The following is a 23,653-nucleotide window of genomic DNA, read 5'->3' as shown; positions in this document are numbered from 1 at the left end:
GACGGGTGACTCATCTGAAGTATAAATACCAGAGCTTCCCAGGATTCTCTTCTCTTCGTCGTAGACTCTGACTGATGAGCAGACTGTTGGTGTGGGCCGAGGAAGCCTGACCACATGGCATAGAACTTTGTGTATTTTCACCATTCCTTGTTAACAGATATTGAATTGGGACGGATAAGGGCTGACCTTAGAGTTTTCGTGTATTTTGGTTTCAGGGTTGTATCTCTTTGGGCAGGTTTTGGAATCTCCGGTTCGACGGCCCATGGCGTGGCTGGCTGGAGCATTGTTAAATTGTTTGTCGGTTTATCCATATCCCTGACTGGGTTGTTTAAATCAGGTTTGAGTTTTGTGTTCCAATGAATAATTTAAACTGTTTTTTTGAACCTGAACCTGGTTTTTTGACTTGTGTTACGTGGCTCTGAAGTACTTGCATTCGGGAGTCGTAACAAAATGGGGGCTCGTCCTAAGTTTTGAGGACCCTAGACGTTTAGGGGGTTTTTTTGGTAGGCTTCTGGACTGAGGAAGTCTGTGTGTTGTGAGGGAGTTTTTTCTACCCTGTTTGTGGTAGCATTAGTGCCCAAGTTTTAGCTGGTGGTTTGGGGCTACATTAGAAATGGAATTTAAGGTGAAAGAATTTGTTGAGGCTCCTAGTCGGGAGTTGTTTGATAGATGTACGAAGGAGCATTTGATTTTGCTGGCTGAGAACTATGCCGTGACTATTGACAAGCATTCAAAGAAACACTCCATTAAATCGGAGTTGTGGGCTGCGTTGGTGGAGGCTGGGGTTTTGCCTGGTGGTGCAGACAGTCCCCCACCTTCTGTTCAGCCAGTTCAGAACATGGAGGCCATCATTAAACTGAAGGAGATGGAGCTTGAGTCACAGAGAATTGCCTCTTTGTTAAAAGAGAAAGAGCTCATGCATGTTCTTGAAATGAAACGGCTTGAGCTTGAGGAAGAAACCAAAAGGGCTGAATTTCAGCTGCGGGAAAAAGAAATAGATAATTCCCAGGTTTCTTCTAGGGAACGGGAGTTTGATATGAGCAAGAACATCCGCCTGGTTCCCCCATTTCGTGAGGAGGATGTGGACAAGTATTTCACAGTGTTTGAACGGGTGGCTTTGTCCTTGAAGTGGCCTAGGGACGTGTGGACCTTGCTATTGCAGTGTGTCCTTGTGGGTAAAGCACGGGAGGTGTACTCGTCTTTATCTGTTGAAAGCAGTCTGGACTATGAGTGTGTGAAGTCTACAGTATTAAGGGCTTATGAATTAGTTCCAGAGGCGTACCGGCAGAAATTCCGGCACTTTAGGAAGTTTGATAGTCAGACTTATGTGGAGTTTGCTAGGGAGAAGGAGGCACTTTTTGACAGGTGGTGCGCTTCTCAAGGAGTGAAGGATTTTGAGCTACTGCGGGTTTTCATGATTATGGAAGACTTTAAGAACTGTCTCCCTGAGAGGGTTACTACTTACCTTAATGAGCAGAAGGTGAATGAGGTGTCTAAGGCTGCGGTGTTGGCAGATGAGTATGTATTGACTCATAAATCTGATTTTGTTGGGCGATCCTATAGTTTTGGTGCACGGCCGGTTGATCGTGGTGGTGTCGCCGGTGGCAGTGTCAAAGCTGTTTCTGTGCCTGCAAGTGGCAGCACGTTGATACAGGGGGAGGTCCGAGCTGATAAGGTTGACGGAAATGTGAGGACTAATGAAGGTCCTGTGTGCTACTATTGTAGAAGGAGAGGGCACATGTTAAAGTCGTGTCCCATTCTGAAGCAGAAAAATGCAAAGCCTGTGGCTTTGGTGGGTGCACAGAAGGCACCTGTCGTACCTGAGGTGCCTGAGTCTGATGAGTGTAGGAATTATTCTGCGTTCATCATGAATGGTTTTGTTTCTCTAGAGGATGGAGGTGATAGAGTTCCAGTATCCATCTTGCGTGATACTGGTGCTACTCAGTCCTTTATATTGGATGGTGTACTGCCGTTTTCTGGGGAATCATCGGTTGGGTCAAGTGTCCCAGTGGTAGGATTCGGGATGGATGACATGGTAGTGCCTTTGCATACCGTGCGTCTCGAGTCCGAGTTGGTTTCAGGCCGGGTAACTGTTGGGTTACGGCCGTGTTTTCCCGTTGGGGGAGTTTCTGTGATTTTGGGGAATGACTTGGCAGGAGGTAGAGTTTTAGTCACTCCTGAGGTGACGGCTGTTCCGATGGTGCAGAGTCCTGATAGATTGGCTATGCAGCATCCAAAGGTCTTCGCAGCTTGTGCTGTCACGAGGGCTATGGCTAAGAGCCAGGCGAAGTTTGAGGATGTGGTGGACCTGATTGAGAGCATTTTTGGGGATCAGGATGATAGATCCTGTGTTGTGAAGGGTGTTTCTCCATCTCAAGATGGGATAGTGTCTGGAAATGTGCCGGTGTCACTGTCACGTGACCGGCTGGTTGAGGAGCAAAAGAGTGATCCAGGTTTATCTGATCTGTGCGACTGCGCAGTGCCTGAGGGGGATATGGATTCCACAGCAAAGGGGTATTTTCTAAGGGATGGCTTACTGATGCGAAAGTGGTCTCCCTTGGATATATCTGGGCATGATGATTGGAGCGTGGTTGATCAGATTGTGATGCCTCGTCGGTATAGGGACGAGATACTCTGTTTGGCTCATGATGGTCCTCTGGGTGGACATTTGGGGGTCAATAAGACGTATGACCGCATCTTACGGAATTTTTTTTGGCCAGGGTTGAAAAAGGACGTGAAACAGCACTGCAGGTGTTGTCACATTTGCCAGGTGGCAGGAAAGCCGAACCAATCGATTGTTCCTGCGCCTTTATTTCCAATCCCTGTGGTCGGTGAGCCGTTTGAGCGGATTCTAGTTGATTGTGTGGGCCCTCTAACTCGGACAAGGGTGGGCAACAAGTTTTTATTAACAATTATGTGTGCGACTACCCGCTTTCCGGAGGTGGTCCCTTTGCGTAGAATTACTGCCCCTGCAATTGTTAAGTCTCTCACTAAGTTTTTTTCGTTGTTCGGTTTGCCCAAGGTTGTGCAGAGTGACCAAGGTACCAACTTCATGTCGAAGGTTTTTGGTCAGGTAATGAAGTTGTTAGATATTAAGCATTGTTACTCCAGTGCGTATCATCCTGAGAGCCAGGGAGCTCTCGAGAGGTTTCACCAGACTTTGAAATCTATGTTGAGGACTTACTGCCTGGAGTTTGAAAAAGACTGGGATGAGGGGGTTCATCTAGTTATGTTTGCGGTGCGTGAGGTCGTGCAGGAGTCTTTAGGGTTCAGTCCTGCTGACCTGGTGTTCGCGCATACTGTACGTGGTCCGTTGAGGGTCCTGAAGGAGAAATGGTTGCAGGAGGATACAAAACGTAGTATTTTAGACCACGTCTGTACTTTTCGCTCTAGACTGAGGAGGGCATGCGAACTGGCAATGGGTAATCTTGCCTCTGCTCAGTCTAGGATGAAGGACTGGTTCGACAGGAAGGCTTCTAGTAGGAATTTTTCTCCAGGTGACAAGGTCCTGGTGTTGTTGCCTATTCCTGGTTCCAGTCTGCAGGCTCGGTATAGCGGTCCCTATCAGGTGGTTAAGAAGGTTGGTGAGAGGGATTACGTTATTGGTACCCCTGATCGGAGGCGTAAGACTCAGCTCTGTCATGTTAACATGATGAAACAGTACCATGAGCAGGAGCCTGTGGAGGTTGATGGGTCGGAGCTATGTCCTTCTAAGCCTGTTTTGGCTGCAGTGGTGCTGCCCCCTGACACGGGTGGTGATGTGGGGGAGGCACGGTTGTCTGTGGCAGTAACGCAGGGAAAGCTGAGTAACTCTGAGGCTTTGGAGACGCTTCCCTTGCGGTTGTCTCATTTGACTGGCATATCCGTGGCAAGGATGATGTATTGGCTGATGCATTGTCGCGCCAGTGATGTCTGTGCTACTGAATAGTTGCTGAAATTTGGTGGTGTTTTTTTTTGTTCATTTTCAGAAACTTATTCAGTATCTTTGGGTGGGGGTGTTAGGCGCTTCCCCCTCCTGGTGAATGCTATGTACTAACCTTTCTCTGTTTCTATCCCAAGTACAGGCCTCGTGGCTGTGAGTCTGGAATCGAGGGGTTAAAGGCTCCTGTACCCGATTGGCCAAGCTGCGTCAGGTGACGGGTGACTCATCTGAAGTATAAATACCAGAGCTTCCCAGGATTCTCTTCTCTTCGTCGTAGACTCTGACTGATGAGCAGACTGTTGGTGTGGGCCGAGGAAGCCTGACCACATGGCATAGAACTTTGTGTATTTTCACCATTCCTTGTTAACAGATATTGAATTGGGACGGATAAGGGCTAACCTTAGAGTTTTCGTGTATTTTGGTTTCAGGGTTGTATCTCTTTGGGCAGGTTTTGGAATCTCCGGTTCGACGGCCCATGGCGTGGCTGGCTGGAGCATTGTTAAATTGTTTGTCGGTTTATCCATATCCCTGACTGGGTTGTTTAAATCAGGTTTGAGTTTTGTGTTCCAATGAATAATTAAAACTGGTTTTTTTAACCTGAACCTGGTTTTTTGACTTGTGTTATGTGGCTCTGAAGTACTTGCATTCGGGAGTCGTAACAGGTATGATGATCTGCTTCAACATAAGAGGCCCAAACTGGACACAAATCCATAAATTGGTTTTGAATAAGTTATATTCCGATATGTTCCCGATGTTGGGGGAGTCCAGGACCAGGGATCACAGTTTAAGAATAAGAGGTACCATTTAGAACTGAGATGAGGAAAAAGGTTTTCACCCAGAGAGTTGTGAATCCGTGGAATTCTCTGCCACAGAAGGCAGTGGAGGCCAATTCATTGGATGATTTCAAGAGAGAGTTAAGGGCCTGTTCCACTTATGCGACTTTTTCGGCGACTGCCAGCACTCGTCATAGGTCCTTGCAGGTCGCTGAAAATTTTCAGCATGTTGAAAATCCAGCGGCAACCAGAAGAATGTACGACTCTTTGGGCGACTACTCACGACCATACAGGCTTCACCACGTGACATGTCGCCTGTATCGTCGTGAGTAGTCTCCTCAGTCGCCCAAAGAGTCGTAGTGTCTTTCTGGTCGCCGCTGGATTTTCAACATGTTGAAAAATTTCGACGACCTATGACGGGTACCAGCAGTCGCCGAAAAAGTGTCTTTGTGTCCTTTGGTGTATCAACCATGATATGCAGTTCTTTGTTTCAATACATACTGTACATACAACCTTACTTAGTTATAACCGGCAATAATCGATACCATTCCCCCTGTGGTCCGCTATAATGAGGATTTACTGTATTGGCAGTTTTTGCACTACTATTTGTACAAATATGTTGTGTATAATTGTTGTTTACATTTTTATGCACACATTAATTATTGCGCTTCATAAGTAATTCTGTGGTCGCAAAACTCTTTAGAGTGTTGTAAAAGCTGATAGGTGTGAAATAAAAAACAAGATTCTAGAGGTTTGCCTTTATAAGAGGAATTTGCCATAATTGGAAATCAGATTAAATTTGATGCTAAATCTTACTTTCCCAGCAATAGTTCTGTTCCTTATTCTAGAAAACACCAAGTAAGGTCATTGTTGTTTCAAGCCTAGGAAAAGATAAATGAAGATGACATATTAGCCTGTCCTGGGGACAATGCTCAAGTTAGGGTACAGCCCAAAATGTGTCCCTCAGCCCGGAAACTTGATGTGCTCTCACATAAGTGCAGACCATCCACCTGCTCCAACAAGACCTGTGATGAAGGAATGATTGCAGCCATAGTGTAGATTGTAAAAATCCACGTCATCATTTTCTCACTTGCGGGCTCATCATTAAGGACTAGTACATCCAAGAGAGATTAACCTGCCAAAGAGAGTTGTGGAATCGTAAAACTACATAGCATGGTAACAGGCCGTTCATCCCAACCCGTCCCCCCTAACCATGTTGACTAACCAATGCCTGGGCCTGGCTCATATCTCTCCAAACCTTTCCTATCTATGCCGTTGTCCAATTGTCTTTTAAACATCTTAATTGTACCCATCTCTACCACTTCCTCCGGCAGCTCATTCTTTATACACACCACTCGCTGTGTGAAAAGGTTGCCCTCAGATCCCTTTTATATTGTTCCCATCTCACCTTGAAGCCATGCCCTCTAGTTTAACTATCCATCAACCTGGAGCAAAGACTGTGGTTATTCATCTTATCATCCTCATAATTTTCTAAGCCTACATAAGGTAACCCCTCTGTCTCCTATACTCTATGGATAAAAGCCCTATCCTATCCAACCCCTCCTTATAACTCAAATCCCCCAAAGCAACTAATATCATTTTTGCACACTTTCCAGTTTAATTACATCCTTGCTAAACTAGGGTGACCAGAACTCTGCACAGTACTTCAACTGTGTCTTGACCGACGTCAAGTCAGGTCAAATTGAGTTTATTGTCTTATGCACAAGAGCAGTGAAAGAATGTATAAGGGACGATTAAAACCTGTACTCCCTGTACTCGACACCCTGACTGATGAAGGCAAGTGTGTCAAATGCCTTCCTCATTATTGTGTTTACCCGTGTAGCCACTTTCAAGGAACTATGTACCTGCCCCCTAGGTCTCTCAGTTCCACAGCACTCTCCCAGTCCCTACCTTTTACTGTGTAAATCCTGCCTTGGCTCTTCGTACCAATCTGTAACACCTCGTATTTTTTCTGAATTATACATTAAAACAACCTTGCTCTGGCAGCTCCTGCGACGGCGCTGGTGCCAAACTGTAACGGCCCTGCTGTTCCTTTGGATCGATCAGCGACGTGGAGAGGGGGGATGTGCTGCATGGGCAACAGCCTGTCCTCTATATGACATCACCCAGGCTTGCATCTGACCACATATCACCTGAACTAGGATGCATCACCCGTGGTCAGTCATGACCAAGGGGGGGCCTACTACATTAAAACAGCAGAAGTGAGCCTCGCAGTCAGCGACAGAAATCACAGAGAGGAACAGGAAAGCAGCATCAATCACAGAAAATCACTGAGCCTGAAGAAAGGGTCTCCGTGTTCTCCTGAGATGCTGCCTGACCCACTGAGTAACTCCAGCAGTGTTTTTTTTTGTCAGATGCAAAAGACAGGAGATACAGTTTTCCCATAATGACTGAATGACTTTAACTGGATCAAGAATGTTATTACACTCTTGCCTGCCTGATGTATAATGATGTTAATTTGTTTTTAGTTGAATATTATTGATTGTGTTTCTGATTTGAAATGGAGATAGGGCTACCGCCAGCAGTAAATAGAACCAGTTGTTCACACTGGTTTCCAGAATTAAGTTTCTGATTACATATTCACTTATTCTTTGCAATAAGGGATCCCTGGAGCCTTCATACTGCATTTAGAGTAATTCTAGAATTCTTTGTGAAACCTGCCAGTGGTAATTTGATAATTCACAAGTGAGCGTTTTACTTCTGAACTCGCACTTCTGAGAACAATGATTCTTGCAGGCAATGTAAATAAGTACGCCCGACGCACAAAACTGATATATTTAACTGCTTTATTGATTTGCTACATTTACCATCAGCATTCTAAGTGGCATTAGAGAATGCAGGAGCAAAAACCGTACAATCCAATTTACTAATTTACAGACATATAGGATTCCAGCCTGGAAAATTATTAATTTTCATTTCATATCATGTTTCTGATATGAAAATTAATTATATGCAATTGGAAAGAAAACAAAAGTTAAATAAAAGGTATTATGTCACTGATGGAACCTTATGGAAATTGTATCACAAGAGAGAAACATTCATAAATCACAAGCTCTACAGACATAAGTGACTTATGATTGTCTTTGGTTTGAATGAAAGAGCATTTGTAATAGACTGTCATTGGAGTTGTTATCTATTTATTCTGATGGTTGGCTTTTAAATGCAGTTTGTTATTTGGTCTGAACTACAAAACAACATTTGATGGCAGTTCACTGCAGCCGATGATACTTTCCCTTACGTGGATTGCCCTGGTATTGTCCAATGCAACTAACACAATAATCTTCTTTGCTTGGGAAATTGTACTACTTTTTCACAGGACTTAAAATTATCAGGAAAAGTTACCATTTCAAATATATGATGAAGTCAACAATATTTTTTGCACGAAAAGAAACAAGATCTTCGCTAACCCAAGAATTTTTCCCAATAATGTAATTATGGATATATTAGGTACAGTGAAAAAAACAGATCCTCAGTTTCAGATCCTCAGTTTCAGTGTCGTTATTCAAAGGCAAAACATTGAAGATAGTGAAAATCTGAAACTATAAACAGTAAATGCTGGAAAACCCAGAGCATTCAACAATATCTGTGGAGAGAAACAACATTTAATATTTCAAGATGATGGACCTCACCATAATTGGATTAATTCTAATGAAAGGTCACCAACCTTAAATGTTAACCATGTTTTTCTCACCACAAACACCTCCTGACATGAAGATTTTTAGCTTTTTTAAAATTTATTTCTGTATCCTTGATTTCTTTAGAGGAATACAAGAAAAATAACAAAGTGAAACAGAGGCTAGATGAGGAAATTGATACGTATTAACAGCACAGTTTAATTTATTTATTTGCTATTTTATAGATTTCCTTCAGATATTTTTCATGAGGGTTTAGATTTAGCTCTTAGGGCTAAAGGAATCACAGGATATGGGGAAAAAGCAGGAATGGGGTACTAATTTTAGATGATCAGCCTTGAATGGTGGTGCTGGCTCAAAGGGCCAAATGGCCTACTCCTGCAACTATTTTCTATGTTTCTAAGCCAGTTCTGCCACTGCTTTCCTCTTTCATACTTCCTCTGATGTATCAGCCTCTAAGTGGAGCTACCAAAGGATACCCACGTGAGAATTGAATGACCGACTCCTGCACCTATTTTTCTATGTTTCTAATTGTGGTTGTCTACTTTGAATGTAAATTTGGATATTTCTGGTTACATTTATAACAGGCAGTTGGATGCAGGGATGACTTCATTGTGACAAGCAATTGCTGAAATATAGCAGGAAGTGTTGCTATAATGGAATAAATAATTTTGATAAATAAACCAATTTAAGTGAAGTACTATGTGTAATATTAATATGTGTATATGTTCTACATATTATCCTGAAATCTGTAGGGAAAATATTTAAATCAGTCAAAATACTACAGATACTGAACATTTGAATTAAAACATGGAATGCAGGAAACACTCTGCAGGGTAGTCAGTAACTGTGGAGAGAAAAGTAACAGAAGCCATCTTGAATTCCTACAAACTATTAAAGATGTAATCCAAAATAGTCAAATGAAGGTAGACACAAAATGCTGGAGTAACTCAGCGGGACAGGCAGGAATGGTTAAAGTTTCGGGTCAAGACCCTTCTTCAAATGAACTCTGCAGCATTTTGAGATTTCCTGATGTCAGGAAGGGCACAAAGTTACCCAAATCAGCAACATTCTTCCAAATCTAAGATTGAGAATCTTGGTCTACATATAGAACATATAAACATGCAGTATGCTTGTACACATGTACAGACACAAAGCATGTATTCTTTTCTCAAACATATTCCTACACTCCAGAATTCCTTTTCACATTCTTATTACTCCTCACTTCTAGTAAAATACAAAGTGCTAGAGTAACTCAGTGGGTCAGACAGCATCTCCAGAGGACATGGATCAGTGATGCTTCAGACTCTGAAGAAGGATCCCAACGGCTGTCTGGCCCATTGAGTTCACAAGTCATAAGGTCATAAGTGATAGGAGTAGAATTAGGCCATTTGGCCCATCAAGTCTACTCTGCCATTCAATCATGGCTGATCTACCTCTCCCTCCTAACCCCATTCTCCTGCCTTCTCCCCATAACCTCTGACACACGTACTAATCAAGACTCAAGCACTTTGTGTTTTACTCAAGTTTCTGCATCTGCTGTTCCTTGTGACTCTTCTCTTCTACTTAAACTAAATCTAAAGTGGTTTGTTTGTAAAAATGAATTCCTTCATTGAAACCACAAAGTTTCGCTGTTTCAATGTTTGATTATTAGAATCCCATTAGCTCCCATACCCACAATCTGTTGGAGATGTTATCTTCCAAAAAATCCAACAGCACACCAAAATTATTACTTACTGATTTGTTGAAGTGCAATCTAATTATTAGACGACTCTCAAAAAGCATTAAGTTATAAACCATCATGACTAATTGATCCCGTTGCTGTACCCGCTGAAGGATATGCATTTTTCTGAATCATGGGATGAAGCTGTAATCAGCAAAGGGAAAGTTTGAAACTTTGTTTTGTTTTATGATTACTTCGCCCACTGCTGCAAGGTCGTACCATTTTTCATTTTACAATTACATCTGTGTTCACTGATGCATTTCCATTTTTCAGCCAGAGGGTTTGTGACAAGAATTCACCTTATAAAATGGAACTAAGATGCCCAAGTACTTCTAATCTAACAGAATTATAAGCACTGTTGTAAGGCTTGTTGGGCATTATTAAGAACCAAGTGTTTTTATCCAATTGTTCATTCTGCTATAATTTTATGCTGAAATTATTATTATTATTATTATTAAAACTGTTTTCCTGCTTAATTTTTACAATTGCTAACTGTTATCAAGTAAATTTTTCACTTACACAAAGCTCGCAGGGGGTATTCTTGGAGCTGCTCCCCTGGACAAATCCACCCTGGCCACGCTCTCATTTCATTCCTGCCATCGGGAAGAAGGTATAAGAGTCTGATAACTGTAACATCTAGTTTCAGGACCAGCTTCTTCCCAACAACCATCAGGCTATTAAACACTACAACCTCCAAATAAGCTCCAAATTAAGGGGCTGTCCCACAGCGGCAACCTAATCTGCGAGTTTAGAAGAGTTTGCCCTCGACTCATAATCGCAGCATGGTCGACACGAGGTCCTAGGAGATCTTTGTAACTCTGCTTCATGCTCGAGAGTAGTCCCCGTGTACTCGAGGCCTCAGCTAGGTCGCGGCGTATTTTTCAACATGCTGAAAAATGCCCGCGAGTAAAAAAAGGTCGCCGTGGAAAAATCAATATTTTTTTTACTCGTAGGTTTAGTCGAAGTAGGTTGTAGTAGGTCGACATGTTATTCGTGGATAATCGAGGGTAGTCGAAGGTAGTCATAGATAGTCTTCAACATAGTCGAAGGTAGGTTGAAGGAGATCGAATGAGGTTGTCTTCACTCTCTACTATTCGGTGTTCAATTTTACCAAGCTAGTCGAAGCTGGTCTTCAACATAGTCGGAGGCGGTCGAAGGATGTCTTCTACATAGTCGAAGGAGGTCTTCAACATGACACTTTTCAAACTCTCCTAAACTCTTCTAAACTCGCCAATTTGGTTGCCGCAGTGGGACAGCCCCTTTACTCAGACTCCGGGGCGTGGTTTGTGTCTTTGCACTATTATTGCTTGTATTATTATATATTGAACTTATTTTTTGTTGCTTATCATGATGTTTATTGAGTATTATGTTTATATCTGTTCTGCTGCTGCAAGTAAGAATTTAATTGTTCTGTTTTGGGACGTACAACAATAAAACACTTGACTCTTGACTCTGCCACAGGATCTTTGCTGGAAATCTCATGTCATCAACATGTGAACTTTCCTTCACCTGTTGCAGAAGCATCTCTGAGGGACTTTTGTACATGGTCTTTTCAATCAGCCATTCTAAAGAAATGTTGCAGAATTCAAAAATGTGACTGATAACTCCATCACAGACAACAAATTGACAGATGCCCAAGGACACTATTGGAGGAGAGATCCATCTTTGAAACATTCAACTGTGTTTATAGCAATATCAATATTTAGGCATTGCCTTTCATCATGTTCATCCTTGTAAAGCCAGGACGCACAGTGGCACAACGTTAGAGCTACTGCCTTACAGTGCCAGAGACCTGGGTTCAAACCTAATTATGGGTGCTGTCTGTATGGAGTTTGCACTTTCTCCCTGTGATCGTATGTGTTTTCCCCAGGAGCGCCGGTTTCCTCCCACACTCCAAAGATATACAGGTTTGTATGTTAATTGCTTTCAGTAAAATTGTAAATTATCTCCAGGTTGTAAGATAATGTTAGTATATGGGGTGATCGCTGATCAGCACGGACTCGGTAGGCCAAACGGCCTATTTCCACCCTGCATATCTAAAGTCTTAAAAACTCAATAGTGAACAATAATGGCCAGAACTTGTCATGAGATGAACATCTTGATTTGGGCAAAATGTGTTTGCATTAGCCCATGGTGGTAGCATATGGGGTGGATTGAACATAATTCCAATCGGCATTTTTATTTCTAGAAAGCACTGCCCAATGAAAGTATATTCAGTGAACACAGTGCATTCAGATGTGAAGAGACAGTGGAGGGGAAATCCATCTTTGATCGTTAGTGTTGAATGACATGAGAATATTGACCTGCCATTATACTCATGTCAGCCTGGTAGATTCAATTTATTTTAGTAAAACTGAATGCGCAAAAGTAACCACCTACAAACTTACAAAACTTGTTTTCCATGAATGGGATTAATTTCTCCCATTCATGGAAAACATCCAAATGGATGTCTGTCTGCAAGTTGAAACATAGTTCTGCACTACAAAGTAGGCAAGTGGTTTGATTTTCAAATATTAACATGTAATTAGGGATAGATGTTATCAACATGTGTATCACTGTTCTCAGTTCTCAGTTTAGTTTATTGTCACGTGTGCAGTAAAAAGCTTTTGTTGCATGCCATCCAAAAGCTTTAATAGGAATCTGAGGGGTAACCTTTTCACACAGTGGGTGTATGGAACAAGCTGCCAGCGGAGGTAGTTGCGGCTGGGATTATCCCATTGTTTAAGAAACAGTTGGACAGGTACATGGATAGGACTGGTTTGGAGGGTTATGGACCAAGTTCAAGTTCAAGTTCAAGTGAGTTTATTGTCATGTGTCCCTGATAGGACAATGAAATTCTTGCTTTGCTTCAGCACAACAGAACATGGTAGGCATTGACTACAAAACAGATTAGTGTGTCCATATACCATTATATAAATATATACACACATGAATAAATAAACTGATCAAGTGCAAATAACAGATAATGGGCTGTTAATGTTCAGAGTTTTGTCCGAGCCGAGTTTAATAGCCTGATGGCTGTGGGGAAGTAGCTATTCCTGAACCTGGTCATTGCAGTCTTCAGGCTCCTGTACCTTCTACCTGAAGGTAGCAGGGAGAAGAGTGTGTGGCCAGGATGGTGTTGGTCCTTGATGATACTGCCAGCCTTTTTGAGGCAGCGACTGCGATAGATCCCCTCGATGGGAGGGAGGTCAGAGCAGATGATGGACTGGGCAGTGTTTACTACTTTTTGTAGTCTTTTCCTCTCCAGGGAGGTCAAGTTGCCGAACCAAGCCACGATGCAACCGGTCAGCATGCTCTCGACTGTGCACCTATAGAAGTTAGAGAGAGTCCTCCTTGACAAACCGACTTTCCGTAATCTTCTCAGGAAGTAGAGGCGCTGATGTGCTTTCTTAATAATTGCATCAGTGTTCTTGGACCAGGAAAGATCTTCAGAGATGTGCACGCCTAGAAATTTGAAGCTCTTGACCCTTTCCACCATCGGCCTGTTGATATAAACGGGTTTGTGGGTCCCTATCCTACTCCTTCCAAAGTCCACAATCAGTTCCTTGGTTTTGCTGGTGTTGAGGGCCAGGTTATTGTGCTGGCACCATATGGACAGTCGTTCGATCTCTCTTCTATACTCTGACTCATCCCCATCAGAGATACATCCCACAACAGTGGTGTCGTCAGCGAACTTGATGATGGAGTTCGCACTATGACCGGCTACGCAGTCATGAGTATAGAGTAAGTACAGCAGGGGGCTGAGCACGCAGCCTTGAGGTGCTCTCGTGCTGATTGTTATTGAGTCTGACACATTTCCACCAATACGAACAGACTGTGGTCTGTGAATGAGGAAGTTGAGGATCCAATTGCAGAGGGATGCGCAGAGACCCAGTTCTGCGAGTTTGGTAACCAGCTTGGAGGGGATGATTGTATTAAATGCCGAGCTGTAATCAATGAATAACAGCCTGACATATGGGTTTTTGTTGTCCAAGTGGTCCAGAGCGGAGTGGAGGGCCAGCGAGATCGCATCCACCGTTGATCTGTTGTGGCGGTAAGCGAACTGCAGTGGGTCCAGGTTTTTGTCGAGGTAGGAGTTGATTTGCGCCATGATCAACCTCTCAAAGCACTTCATCACCACAGGCGTTAGTGCCACAGGTCGATAGTCATTTAAGTATGTCACCTTACTCTTCTTGGGCACTGGTATAATTGATGCCCTTTTAAAGCAGGTGAGAACCTCAGACCTCAGACGTGAGAGGTTGAAAATGTCCGTAAAAACTCCAGCCAGTTGGTCCGCACAGGTTTTTAGAACTAAACGCAGTCAAGTGGGACTAGGGTAGCTGGGACATTGTTGGCCGGTGTGGGCGAGTTGGGCCAAAGGGCTTGTTTCCACATTGTATCACTCTATGACTCTATCCAATCAGCAGAAAGTCACTGCCTGAGATACATGGCCTTAACCACTAGTTTGCAAGAATGTTTAATTTATATAAAAAGTAAAGGATATGGTCAACCTGAATCAATGGGCTTAAGACCTCTATGATTTGTTAGCATGGATAATCAATCTCCTGCTTTTGCTTCTCTGGTCTTTTTTTTAAATAGAATCTTAGAATCATTTCAGCATTAAATGATGTAATTTGGCGAAGTGTGCCCAGGCTGGTTAGAGTTTTAGACTCATAGTCATATATCACAGACCCTTCAGCCCAACTTGCAAATGCCGACCAATGTCACCTGCCCGATTAGCCAGAATCTTTCCCCCCTGTTGTATTGAAATATTTTTTTCCCAAAAGAATCCACCATTTCTTTTGAAAGTGATGATTAAATGGGTTTTTGCAACTTTCAGGCAGCAAATGCGACATCCTGACCATTCTCTGAAAACGTTTTTTCTCATGTCAGTCTGATTCTTTTGCTGATCCCTTAAACCTGTCTACTTCTTCCCAGCTCTTCTGTCATTACCTGATGTCATCTATTATCTCTTCACACCGAGGATGATACATGTCTGGATTTCTCATTCCTAGAGTTTTGTTATCACTGGATCTTTGGTGATATTTAGAGAGGAAGCGTGTGAACACTTGAAGGATCAGGGATTTGATGACTTTGAGGAAATGGCTAGGAAGAGGAGATGAGATCATGAGATGATAAGATCATGTCATCATCATCTAGGTATGTTACAATACTTACCTTCAGCGGCGCTGCAATTCTGCCACTGGCCGTGTGCGCGATTTTGGCGTGTTTGAGGGGGGGGGGGCAGGGTTAAAACGCGTTTTTTTTCTGACCTGGTCCTGGATTATATTTGTTGGAGTGCAAGATGTTGCTAAAGAATCATTCCGACGGCCGTTCTGTGTGTTTTTTTTTTTAAATTGTCCGACAAGTTAATCGCTGGAGTGATTTTAAAATCAGCTTCTGAAGCCGTCAATGCCGACAACGGGGCCGGATTTTATGTAGGGGACAGGTAAAAGAAAGTTGTATATTTTTATGTATAAAAGTGTTTCTTAAAATGCATTTAATTCACATTTTAAGTTGTGAAACGCTGATTTTTTTCCCCGAAGAACCGGCAGTGTATTTGCTGCCGACATGGGGACTAGAATCACCGCAACCTCAACGTTCCAAATGGTTGCGTTCCAGAAAATCCCACAGGCAAGTTGATTTAAATGGCCATTCATTTACAGGTATTAAACATTAAATTCCTTTCATTTGGCCTATAAACCCATGACAATGAGATTTAAAAATTATGTTATATTCTGAATTCTTGTGTGAATGTTATTTGGACACTTAGGCTATTTAAAAAAGTGTTAATCTATTCTTAAGAAATGGATAGATGTTTAGATCTAGTAATTGAATTTTGTAATTAGCTACAATTAGGTAACTAACTAATTATATGTTTTAATTTCAAGTCATCTAAGTAAGATTGTTCATATTTGTTTCAGAATGCTTCAATCTATAATAACTGAAAATTTCTTTCAGTTCTCTTAAATTTTAAGAAAGTTATGGGCTTTTAAATGTTCTGGATCACAGCTTTTGTGTTAAGTCAATGAAAAAGCAATAGGGAACAAGATGCTAATTTCCGAGTATGAAAATGGCCATACCTTTTTTAATACTGAAGATATGAAAGTGAATTAGGTGTCAAATTAAACGTCTTTGTATGCTTTATCTGATGGGATAAAGCAATTAAAGACTTGATTTTTAAAATCTCAAAATGTTGTAACATTGCTACATCATCATCATTGTTGAAAACATCAATGCGTACGGTGCCTTGCAATGCTATGTACGACAGTGATCGCAACTTCTACTGAAGTGTGGATGGCCGTTGGCTTGCTGGGTCCTCATCCGCCCTTTGACAGGTCTTGTTTTTGGTCCTGCTGGGGGTCCACAGCCCCCTCCTCGCCTGGCAAACCAGGTGGGAGAGACGATTTAGTCGCCGACTATCCGACCATGGAGCAGGTAACACGGGATTACATGGTACCCGTGGCGGGGAGGGTCTCCCCCGTCCTGACTTAAGTGATAGCAGCAAAATTAGGCCATTCGGCCCATGAAGTCTACTCTGCCATTCTATCATGGCTGATCTATCTCTCTACCCTAACCCATTCTCCTGCCTTCTCCCCATAACCTCTGACACCCATGAGGGCTGTGACAGATCAAACTTGAGAGCCAAGAAACTAATCGTATTCCTGTTTTCCTACGATTTTATATTCATTTTCCTTTTTTTGTTTGAGTGCAGAAGGCTCTCTCCTATTTCCTTGGGAACATTAAGGTCTAAACTGCCGCTTTACATTAAAGAAAAGAATCATAGAATGTTTTTAGTCCGTGCAGTGAGGATCATATATATTAGGAATGGATATTGTGGAATGTGGACATTAAAACAGAAACACACGAGAATAAGTCACCTTATTCCATGATTTCCAGAAAACATTCTCTTCATTCTTTGTTAGGAAATGCCACTGCAGTGGTTGGAAGCATTTGAAGCATTTACTCCAATTGAAAGTTGTTTTTTTTCTAAATTGTTATCACTATAAAATGACAACTGGTCTCATTTCAGGTAAGTTAGACATAAGCAAATGTCTCCTTTCACTCTTTAATCGATAATCATGTCCTGACTTCAGGAAGAGCATTTTCTTTTTGCCCGTGTTGCATTTCTATCTAATGTTCCTGCTTTGAAGTTGTAAATCTAAGCTATGTTGCTAAATTAGTCCAACAACACTCTTTGATACCCATTCAAAATTGTTAAACCTTTACAGCATTCAGGCAGAGGAAGAGATTTGCATCAAACCAAACAAAGTGTGACATTATTCCGACTTTCCAAGTGGAAAGGAACACTTTTTGCCACTCACTTTACCACACAATCAATCAAAAGAGTTCTTACGATGTCTGAGGAAGGGGCTCGACCCGAAACGTCACCCATTCCTTCTCTCCAGAGATGCTGCCTGTCCCGCTGAGTTACTCCAGCTTTTTGTGTCTATCTAGGGTTCTTTCGATATCAGGCCTCTTGGATAATCACACAACTGACTAGAAACCATACTCCTGTGTCTCAGAGAAGATGGAATACACAAAGTTTTATGTTTTATGGAAACATTTTTTTTTGTATGTATTGCAATGATACATTTTCTTCACTGAACACTGTGGAACAACTCGCGTAGAAAACATCCAAAATCTATTTGCTGTCTGCAAACAGGATATGTTTCAATCATGAAACATGAAAAAGAAATGGGATTTCTTGTCTTTAATTTGTACTTCAATAGTGGTGCTTTGCTCTTCTGGTTGTATCATTCATCAGGTAAAAGCAAAGAAGCTTTGTTGTACCATTTTTAAGACAACTCATGATGAGGTTTTTCTGCTTTCAGGGTTTTATACAGTTTGTAGATATTTGGTCTTCTCAAATCTTTCAGTGTTGTCTCTTTACTATTCTGAGTTTGCCCTCTCATCCATCTTGTAATGTAATAATATGACAATACATTGCTCATGAGATGGGTCTGACGACTTATTATTAACATAAAGCAGAGCCAATATTGCCAATGAAAGCAAGCATTTGAGAGGGGAAAAAAATAGATCTATTTTTTCACGAAAAGTAAATGAACATTTCTGTTAGGAATTTGTTAATAGGTAATTATGGCAATGAACAAATGTGAATTTACGTTAATATTTCAATGTACTTTTAACAAATACACAGCATAAATAGCAAACTAAATTAATTTGCTGGAGAAACTCAGGGGGTCAAGCAGCAAAGTCAATGTTTTGGGTTGAGACCCTACATCAGACTGAGAGTGAAAAGGGGAGATAGCCATTTAAGAGAGGGGAAGGGGAGGGGTGAGACAGGTGATATGGGATCCTGGTGCAGAGAGGGTAATGGATAGATGGAGCACAGTGGGGAAAAGCAGAGTGGAGATAGTGACAGAAGCTGGTAGGTGATTAGAAGAGGCAACAAAGAGCCACAGAATAAAGAGTCTGATAAGAAAGGAAGGTAATGAGTGAAACGGGATAAAGGAGGGGTACTGGGTTGATGAGAAATGAGGGGGAAGGGGAGGGGATGGGGACTGAGTATGTGGGTGATAGATGGAACTAGGTGGTAGAAGGGAAAGAAACTGAGACAAAAGGGTAGGGGATGATTGGAAAGTAGGGTGCATGTGCCAAGTCATGGATCATGAAGAGGGATGCAGATTATCTGAATTTGAATGTTTAATGTTCATGCTGTTGGGGTTGTTGACTACCCAAGCAGAATATGAGGCTGTTCGTTGACTCTACATTTATCCGCACCCTGGGCAGTAGACGAAGCTGAAGACAGACATGGGAAGCATAGTTGAAATGGCTAGCGACCAGGAATGCAAGATGGCTACTGCAGACAGAGCGCGTTCCCAGTAAAATGGTCGCCCAACCAAAGACTATCCCTTTGCCCCCATAGATGCTGCCTGACCCATTGAGCTCCTCCAGAAACTTGATCTTTGGTCCAAATCCCAGCATCTGCAGTCTCTTATGTCCACAGAAAATAAATGTGGACAATATTGTCTACACGCGTTGACCTTTTGCAATACCAAGAAACCTGCATTGGCAAATCGGTGGATTAATTTGGACTTCACCTGCCAGCGAACAATTTTGTTCACATATTTCAAAAAGGGTTTGGATGTATTCTTGACAGAGAGGAGTGTGGGGAGAGGGCTGGAGAATCACATTTATGAGAAATCTCTTTCAAAGAGCCGGCACAAGACTCCATGATGTGCAATTCTACGATGTATTGCCATGAATTATGTCCATTGTCTGATTCCAAAGTGAGATCAATACGTTTTCCTTTGTCTCTTGCTTCCATATAGTACGACAAATATTTATATATGGATTATTTGACTAATTCATGCTCATGGCATGTCAAACAGTCAAGAGGTGGCGTTAATATTGTCGTCATCAGTTGTGTGGAAAGAGTAAACTGGCAGTCTGCTTAATTTAAAAAGAAAAGAAAATCTCATGCAGTGTTAAACACACAGGCAATTTCAATCCCTGAGCAAAAATATCATCATTTATTCTTCATGGTAATAGAGGTTACTAGGAATGCTAAATACTGTACATCACGTTTGTGCTTCAAAAATGTATTTGTGTTACTGAGATTCAAGTGATCAGCCTTCATGTATGTTCAATATTTTCATGTGCCCCCATTAAAATGTTAAGCTCCGGTGAGGGAGAATGATGGATCAGCTGAACAGTTCTTCAATATGTTTTGACAATTTGGCACTCATCTGTGAACTTCACATAGCTGGTGACTTTCTCCTGATCCAAATTAAATCAATTCTAATTTCTCATTGTATGAACTGATCTGTACAAATGTATTTCTCAGATGTGGTACAATGAAACAAGGGTTTGAATAGCTTTGCCAAATGTAACATTTACACAGGTACACTGCCCAGTCATTATTTGATTTTAGGTGAAATGGAGAGCATGATACGACCTTTAGCAAAATGATGTTGATACTTCAAAACAAATGGAAATCCTGTAGATGCTGTCTCTGAAATAGAAGCAGAATGCTAGAAATACTCAGCTGGTAAGGCAGCATCTGTGGAGAGAGAAAATGCTTTCAACCTAACAATCTTTCCCCGGAACTGCTGTTTCACATTACCATGTTTCAGTACATCAATCCTCACATCAAAATCAGTACATCAAAGGCTGGTTCCATCCTGGGGGCGGAGTTGGATTCATGGGGGATGGTCTTGGAGGGGAGGATGCTCCTCAAAGTGCAGAGCATGCTGGTCAATACAGCTCACCCCCTCCATGACACACTGGTCAATCTGAGGAGCACCTTCTGCAACAGACTGGTTCCACCAAGATACAGCACAAAACGCCACAGGAGATCCTTCTTCCTGGTAGTTATCAAACTGTACAACACCTCCCCCTTCCGTCGTGGGGTAGACTCCCCCCCCCACCACCTTTGCTCACCCCCAATCCTTTCCACTCGTCACTTTAATTTCATGTTTCTTTTTGTGTTTTTATAACTGTTGGCAGAACAATTTCCCTCCTGGGATTAAATAGTTCTATCGTATCGTATCGTGTACCTTCATATATTGCAAGTACGTGTATCCCCTCCTGATTATGCATTTCCCCATCTCCATATCAATGCATCTACCACTCCTACTCATAATTTGATGGTTCACACTCATTGTTTCCTTCACTAAATCTATTCCATTGAATGGTTGACTGAACTTTTATTACACCTCTATTATTTTTTAAATATAATATATCATTCGGAGAGGAAAACTAAAAAGCCAGGATATTTATTAAATGGTAGTAGATCTGTGGGAATGGTAAATGTTTGAAGGGACAGAGGAGTCCTTGTCCCACAGATCATTAAAAACCAACGACAAATATTAAGGAAGACAGATGAAATGTTGCCCCTTATCAAGAGAGGATTTACAGTAAGTACAGAAATGAAGATCTCTTAATGCATAAAGATAGACACAAAATGCTGGAGTAACTCAGCGGGACAGGCAGCGTCTCTGAAGAGACGGAATGGATGACGTTACGGGTCGGCAGATGATCGACTGTCGGTACCTGTAGTCCAGGTTGGGTCCGAACTGGGAGGTCTGCAACCGGAGTTGGCTCGTAATGCACGTACATCCAACCCTGATGTGAATGCACCCTGAGTATTATGTACCTTTAGGTCTTCTCACCTAAAATGGATATATTTGCCACAGAGATTCATTAGACGAGCTTTGGCATTGGCACGCTTGCCACATATGAACTCATTGAATAGTCTCTTCCTGTGAAAATCAAAGAGTTCACAGAGACATAAATAAAAGCCATGTACAAAATGGTTGGTTTCAACAATGTGAGATACAGTATGATCATCCTGAAAACTATATCATGCCATATGTTATCACTTTGCCAGAATTAATTCATGGCCTTTATCTCTAACAGTGTCAAACAGGGGGAAATAGCTAAAGAATAGCAGTCTGAGAAGGGTCTCCACCAAAAGCGTCACCTATTCTTTTCGCCAGAGATGCTGCCTGCTGATCCGTTGAATTACTCCAGCATTTTATGTCTAACTTCGGTGTAAACCATCCTCAGCAGTTCCTTCCTATACTGGGGGGAAATAACAACATCTTGTCAAAGGAGCTGAGCCAATCTCAGGATGCACAGTCACATGACTCATATATGATACACTTTGGTTCAAGTACTGGGATTTCATTTGGTAATTGAGTTTTCACCCAGTAACTCAAATTTCACAAGTGGGCAAGACACAGACGGCAATGGTAGGGACAGTTGTGCGAGTCTCTATAAGAAGGTGCAGCCCTCTCCATTCTCTGCCCATTTGGACACAGTTGCTGTACCCACATCCTGCAGATACTTTAACAGCTAACTGATTTATGATTATTAGAGCCAACACCCTTTGAGACCATCTCATTTGTTTATCCGACACAATCTTTTTAGCCAACTACAGGGTAACGGTTGCTTGCTTCCAGTTCAGTGTACATTTTGAAGTGATTGTTGGGGGCATAGAGAGACATGTAGGACTCTCTCTGACACAAGTGTAGCAGGATGTCCTTGACAGTGTGGATGGGTGGGTTGTTTGGAACATTGTGCTCTTTGCTTGGGCTGCATGTGTGCACATATATGGAGAGCTAATAGGATTAATCATCCATAGTTTTATACATATTCATTTGGTAAACATTTGGGAACAAGATTAAAAGTAATGACGTCGTTCCTCTGTGTTGCAAGATGGCCCGACTACAACTTGAGGTGTGTTCAAAAAAAGTAACAAATGTGGATGTCTAGAGAAGAAATTGCCACATATGTGCTAGGCATTTGTTGAACATACATGAGGATATCGTGGGATAGCACTGAGGCGTGTGAAGTACACTGGTATAGTTCTAAAGCAACTAATTCCTCAATTGCTATATGTGGCCACAACAGATTGATTGAAGCCACGTTCTCTATTGGCCTTGTCATAGTGGGCATGAGAGTTACTTGCTGGACACAATACACCATTGGCCTGAGGCTCCCTTTCAAATGAACGAGATGTGTTCTCTTCTTCAGACACTCTCGACCCGAAACGTCACCCATCCCTCCTGTCCCGTTGAGTTACTCCAGCATTTTGTGTCTTTCTTCTGTGTGAAACAGCATCTGCAGTTCCTACTGACAAATGACAATAAACTCTCTTGAATCTTGAATCTTGAATGTGTTTACATCTCTTGTGCAAGATTGGAGGAATGCAGCTTCATATTCAAAGTTGCGGGATACACAACACATACAAAAGCTGCCAGAAATGTCTTTTGTTTATAATTAAAATTCCTTTTGAACATTTTCATTCACCTTCTCGGTGACATTATATGTGCCTGCGTACAAGACTGATGTCTTTTGTTGCTCCCCGGTCCTCTGTACTAGTGTACTCATTTCTGTCAAAGTTACACCTTTGGTCACTTTTTCCAATTACTGCGAATCATGCAGAGATGGAAAATCACCTGCTTAATACTCCACCTACTGTTACATTCAGCTGATTATCCAATGTAGAGATGTGAATTCTTCTTTTGTGTCCATGCAGAATTACAAAGGAGTTATTTTTGGCTAAGCAATTTTTCATTTAGCTCACCTTTCCCAACTTATCCTATGGCGAGGGCAAGGTTCTGAGCACTGAAATAAATGTTCAATTGGTATCAAATTCACTGGAATTAAAATGGACAGAAAATTGGACAAACTCCACTCCCAGAATGATCCTTGCTGCTGAGGTTCCTCGATATCACCCATCTTGGGAAAGACCAGACCCAAACACCACAGAAGAAGAGATCCAATAGATTGTAGATGCTGGAATCTGGAGCTAACAGCTAGAGGAGTTCGGTCCAAATTATTTTCTACTTATATTCAGTTACATGTTGCCTTGTATGTTGCACTAAATATGTATATATACATAGTAGGTAATTTAAAATAAATGCTTCAAACTGATTAACAATTATGAAGGCAAATTGCAGCATGGTCCATGTTACTGTGAGTTGGAAATCTACTTGGAGTTCATTTCAATATGCAAACAAATAAAATCCTAAAATGCAGGCATCACTTTGCAATTTCCTGGTGTTTAAAGATATCTCCTTCATCTAGTCATCATTGTTTAAATGACCACATTTAATGCCATGAATTT

This window comes from Amblyraja radiata, chromosome 8, assembly GCF_010909765.2.
Source record: "Amblyraja radiata isolate CabotCenter1 chromosome 8, sAmbRad1.1.pri, whole genome shotgun sequence".
In the NCBI taxonomy this organism is placed as follows: domain Eukaryota; kingdom Metazoa; phylum Chordata; class Chondrichthyes; order Rajiformes; family Rajidae; genus Amblyraja; species Amblyraja radiata.
Note: the sequence above shows the minus strand (reverse complement) of the source record.